Raw genomic sequence first — 6235 nt, 5'->3', positions numbered from 1 at the left:
AGGGACGAGGGCCAATGAGAGCGCACGTTTGAGTCTGACTGCTGACGAATTTAGACTGGAGTCGCAGATCGTGCCCGACTGTCCCGAAATTGTTTTTTACAAGATGGAAGGGGAATAGCCGCCGACGGTGGCCTCCGATTCGCTGATTTGCAGCTCGATATCTAATCTGCTGACTTCTTATCTTAAAATAATCATAATATTACTAATATTCATCATAATCATCATAATAAAAATAATCATAAAAACATTGAACTGGTCTGTAGTGGTGCGTTACAAATTTAAAGCAGTTTAAATTAGTTTGCATATTCCAGCCATCCATCCATCTTCTGCCGCTTTATCCGGGGCCGGGTCGCGGGGGCAGCAGTCTGAGCAGGGACTCCCGGACTTCTCTCTCCCCAGACACTTCCTCTAACTCCTCCGGGGGGATCCCGAGGCGTTCCCAGGCCAGCCGAGAGACATAGTCTCTCCAGCGTGTCCTGGGTCTTCCCCGGGGCCTCTTCCCAGTGGGACATGCCTGAAACACCTCCCGAGGGAGGCGCCCAGGAGGCATCCGGAACAGATGCCCGAGCCACCTCAGCTGGCTCCTCTCGACGTGGAGGAGCAGTGGCTCTACTCCGAGCTCCCCCCATGTGGCCGAGCTCCTCACCTTATCTCTAAGGGAGCGCCCAGCCACCCGGCGGAGGAAACTCATTTCGACCGCTTGTATCCGCGATCTTGTTCTTTCGGTCACTACCCAAAGCTCATGACCATAGGTGAGGGTAGGAACGTAGACCGACCGGTAAATAGAGAGCTTTGCCTTTCGGCTCAGCTCCCTCTTCACCACAACGGTCCGGTGCAGCGACTGCATCACTGCAGCCGCTGCACCGATCCGCCTGTCGATCTCACGCTCCATCCTACCCTCACTCATGAACAAGACCCCCAGATACTTGAACTCCTCCACTTGGGGCAAGGACTCCCCACCCACCTGAAGAGGGCAAGCCACCTTTTTCCGGTCAAGAACCATGGCCTCGGATTTGGAGGTGCTGATTCTCATCCCAGCCGCTTCACACTCGGCTGCAAACCGTCCCAGTGCATGTTGCAGGTCCGGGTTTGATGGAGCGATCAGGACAACATCGTCTGCAAACAGCAGAGATGGAATCCTGTGGTCCCCAAACCGGACACCCTCCGACCCCTGACTGCGCCTAGAAATTCTGTCCATAAAAATTATGAACAGAACCGGTGACAAAGGGCAGCCCTGGCGGAGCCCAACATGCACTGGGAACAGGTCTGACTTACTGCTGGCAATGCGAACACAGCTCCTGCTCCGGTCATACAGGGACCGGACAGCCCTGAGCAAAGGGCCCCGGACCCCGTACTCCCGGAGCACCCCCCAAAGGACACCCCGATGGAACACGGTCGAAAGCCTTCTCCAGATCCACAAAGCACATGTGGACTGGTTGGGCAAACTCCCATGAACCCTCGAGCACCCGATGGAGGGTATAGAGCTGGTCCAGTGTTCCACGACCGGGACGAAAACCACTCTGCTCCTCCTGAATCCGAGGTTCGACTATCGGTCGGATTCTCCTCTCCAGTACCTTGGAATAGACCTTACCTGGGAGGCTGAGGAGTGTGATCCCTCTGTAGTTGGAACACACCCTCCGGTCCCCCTTCTTGAACAGAGGGACCACCACCCCGGTCTGCCAGTCCAGAGGCACGGTCCCCGAACGCCACGCGATGTTGCAGAGACGTGTCAACCAAGACAGTCCTACAACATCCAGATACTTTAGGTACTCAGGGCGGATCGGGGACTCGGAGGCTGGCTCATCCATCACCCAAGCTGAAGTCACTGAGGTTGTTCGCAAACTCCTCGGTGGTAGTTTGCATATTCCCTGAGCCAATCAGACAAGGCGATGAGTGCAGTTACATATTTGTGTCTTTTTGGCCCACTCCCAATACTCACACTTCCACCCTTGTACCCCTCAATTGTGCATTCCCACTGATGAGTGTGAAGGGACAGACTACAAAATTGCACCACAATTTTATGTTTTGTCTCTTTAAGATCCACAAACAGAAATCAACTTCCACATACTAAAAACGGGACAAAATCACTTGGACACAAGCCTGTCTAGATGTAACCAGTCCATATATTATTGTATTATAATTACACAAAATCGTTATTTTTTTGTTTATTACTGTGTTGAACATACCTGGTATTTGATGTCTTGGTCCTCCAGTCCCTACTTCTTCTCTGTGTGTTCCCCTTGGCGTACTTGTATAAATTTGAGGGTCGGGACGCTTCCCTTTTGATAATTCCGTGTGGGGAAGAGGTCAGTCATCCCTCGTAATCTTATGTTTTCAGTGTCCTTTTGTTATTAATAAGTCTTTATTTGTCACTGTTATCATATTATAGGTTTTTTAAATTGATTTTGAGCTAAGATGTTGCGATGATGTGTTATATATTGATGTGAACATTGTCATCTCCTTTGTAGTTTGGGCTGTGTAGTGGAACATGTTAATTTTCGCTGTTTTTATGTTGACCAGGTATTTTACTTGCCCTTTTGATCATTCTGTGTGGGGAAGAGTTCGGACTGGATCTACGGTGTAGTGGCACATGTTTCGCAGTTTTATGTTGACCTCTAAAAGTTGAACTGTGTCCCGTGGCTACTCTACACACCACAACCATAAAGATTACACAATGCAGAACACTAAGGTCACATAGAACAACACAGAACTAGTCTGAACCAGGTCTTAAAAAGCATTAAAGAAGGACTAAACCAGGAAAATAATAATTGGAACAAATGACATTCAAAGTCCACAGTACACAAAGTAACAAAAATTAAACTGAACAATGTTTGAGTTAAAACCTTGTCCTCAACTTGCATTTCGCCCTCTAGGTTCACTTTACCTTTGGTAAAAAAAATATATATATATCATTAAAGTTTGCAGAAAACACAAATCCTAACCAAATGACAAATGCCTCACCTTCACTGACATGCAGCCACCATTGCTGGAATGCTGGAGTTAATTTGAGACCTTTTGATCTCTGAAGAGAGTGGATGCCTCTTCCAAGCTGCAGAAAACCAAAAGCAATAATTAATATGCATAAATACAGCTCCTGCTGTAATAAATTAAATGTATATTCAATTCAATTTATTTTTGTAAAACCCAAAATCACAACAGTAGTTGCCTCTGGGGGTCCCAGTGAAAAACAGATTAAACAATGTTCATAGGGACTTGGCAATGTCACAGCATCCCGTGTCCTTAGACAAATGTCCCAAGCTCCCCTGTCCTTAGACTCTCCTTTTCGGCCAGGAAAAACTACTAAACCTCCTTAGGAAAACCTGGAGGAGAGTTCCAACTGCCTCAGACGGACAGGCGGACGTGAGATAGACAGTGGAGCTGGACCCACTCATATGGATTGATAAAATCAAAGTAAAACAATTTCCTTGCATGTCTAAATTTCCAAGTAATTAACTATTTTTAAAATGTCACTATTATTTTGTACAATGTCATATTTATTTGTAGTTTTCTATTTGTTATTAGTAAAAACTCAATTGGATTTGATTACATTTAAGTCATATCTGGGAATACAGATAAAAGGAATTGTTGGTATGGATTTTCCATAAACGTAATCTATCCATGTCCCAAGATATAAAGTGTTCATGTTCAAATCCAATATTGATTTAAAAAAAAAAATATATATATATATATATATATATATATATATATATACATATATATATATATATATTTCTTTTTTTTCCGTTATTATAAGAAAAATACAACGAGTCAATTAATCACTCAAAAATTGGATTGCAGGGCTCTGTAATCCAGAGACCAAGGAGAAGTTTCTGAGCTTTCCCAGGATGGTCTGCCCATATACACTTAAGTTCCTTCAATGTATAAACCTCCGCCACAGCCTCTTGGTCCTGGTTGAAAGTCAAAGTAAATATCAAGAAGATATTATTGGAAGAGCTACAATAGACGCTTAAGTATAGAACACAGTCACACAGAACTATACCAACACTACCGATAGTTACCAAACAGAAACCTATTAAATGCCAAGATATTTACACTATAACACTACATAGTATTTCAAAAAATGATACATGAATAATGAAAACATTTGAAAGAAAATAACAACAAAACAAAAATGGCATCGAAGTCTGTGGGGGAAAAAAGCACCAAAGCTTTAAACTTGCAGACAAGCCAAGGGTTAACGTTTAAGCATTATTTTTTCTGTTGGTGCCTTGTTTTTTTATTATTAAAATAAATATTATTTATTTATTATTAGGCCCGAGCAGAAGGACGAGCATCGCAAAAAAATGCAAAAATCCAGTAGTAACAAGGACGAATATGCTAGTGAGTGGTATCAAAAATTCTAACTTCATGAGATCTAATTTTGAGTAAAGATTCCCATGAAAAAAGTATTGAAAGACGGCTCCGCACCGCCACCTGAAAAATCAATTCACATGGGGCCAATGGGAGCCCTACGCCAAAAGAGTTATTGTAAAAATATGATGCTCACTCCAAAAATAGTTCATATGAGGACATGTAAAAACTGATATTATGACCCCGCCCTAAATCATACAGGAAGTCGGACATATTGGATCAAACAAGGTGCTGACGAAAGTGCACCTCGTCTTACTTTTGGCATCTCGTCCCAGGGTTTGTGAAGATTTCCAACCTGAAGGCAATGATATGCAAATGTGGTGGCTTTTTTAATAAAATGACTCTCTAGCGCCCTCTCCAAACTTGATTTTTAAAAATGTATAAAAGCCTATTTATTTGTCGTAGAGAACTGAAAATATTTATAATGGGTTCATTTCTGACCGGGCACAATGCGACAAGATCACATGACTTTAGCTTGAGTTTTTATAGCGAAAAAAAAGAGTCTCCGTTATTATTTTTTATATGACGCCCCTACTCTTCTCCCTGTACACAAACTGCTGCACCACCTGCAACGACCACACCAGGGACCACACCACCCTCATCGAACTCATCTTGGACGGGGATGAGTCGGTGGAAAGGCTGGTGTCCTGGTGCAGTGGTAACAACCTGGAGCTCAACGCCCAGAAGACAGTGGAGATGATCGTGGACTTCAGGAAAGTCACAATCCCAAAGCCCCCCTCATCATGACAGACTCCCCCATGACCACCATGGACTCCTTCCGCTTCCTCGGCACCGCCATCACTCAGGACCTCAAGTGGGAGCCCACCATCAGCTCCCTCATCAAGAAGGTCCAGCAGAATCAGAATCAGAATCAGAAAAGGTTTATTGCCATTGTCAATGAACAAAATTCACAAACATAGGAACTTGTCTTGGTGATTCAGTGCAACACAAAACAATGAACAACAAATAAGTCAAAAGAGGAACAATTTAAATCTACTATGGGATAAGAACAACAATAAGCTATCAGATAAAAATAAGAATACAAATAAAATAAAAATAGGCTTAATATGTACACAAATGTACAGTTGTACAGATATACATATGGAGTGCAGAAAGTGAAAGGTGTGCAAGGGGAAACCATGGTTAAAGTGACAGTGTTTAAAAAGTGTTCATGGGTCCAACGGCAGAGGGAAAGAAAGTGTTCTTGTGGCTGGAGGTTCTGGTCCGGATGGACCGTAGCCTCCTGCCTGAGGGGAGCAGCTCAAATAGTCCATGTCCAGGGTGAGAAGGGTCAGCTGTGATCCGACCTGCATGTCCCAGAGCCCTGGAGACGTACAGCTCCTGCAGAGATGGAATTCTGCAGCCGATCACCTTCTCAGCAGAGCGCACAGTAGTCTGTTTGTCCCTGGCTGTGGCTCCAGCGTACCACACGGTGATGCCTACAGCAGCAGAGGAAGGCCAAGCTGACAGCGGAGATGATGGTGCAGTTCTACACGGCCATCATTGAGTCCACACTCACCTCCTCCATCTCCGTGTGGCATGCTGACTACTATAAACAGAGACTACTATAGCACATCTAGCACTCTGCTGAGAAGGAGATCGGCTTCAGACTTTTATCTCCACAGGAGCTGTACGTCTCCAGGACTCTGGGACGAGCAGGTCGGATCACAGCTGACCCTTCTCACCCTGGACCTCCGCTCAGGCAGGAGGCTACCGTCTGTGTTTGTTTCTGTGTCTAAACCTTGTTCTTTGGTTCCCCCCAGTGGTGCTTTGTTGTGGTGCATCCATGGAGGTGACAGCCTGTTTTACCAAGTCTTTCTTATTCTCCTCAGTCACTTCATAAATGCGGCAGATGGAAATTGGC

At 44.7% G+C, this 6235-nt stretch overlaps 1 long non-coding RNA gene across 1 annotated transcript in view; it reads right to left on the bottom strand.

Annotated features, from left to right (window-relative positions):
* LOC140373589 (uncharacterized) overlaps positions 1-6235 on the bottom strand; it is a 528683-nt gene that overhangs the window by 315452 nt on the left and 206996 nt on the right. The gene's annotated exons all lie outside the window — the stretch shown is intronic.

This window comes from Eucyclogobius newberryi, unplaced genomic scaffold, assembly GCF_026437365.1.
Source record: "Eucyclogobius newberryi isolate DKJ021-1_F unplaced genomic scaffold, fEucNew1.0.hap1 SCAF_3, whole genome shotgun sequence".
In the NCBI taxonomy this organism is placed as follows: Eukaryota; Metazoa; Chordata; class Actinopteri; order Gobiiformes; family Gobiidae; genus Eucyclogobius; species Eucyclogobius newberryi.
The sequence above is the reverse complement of the archived record's forward strand: the minus strand, read 5'-3'. Positions and strand labels throughout refer to the sequence as shown.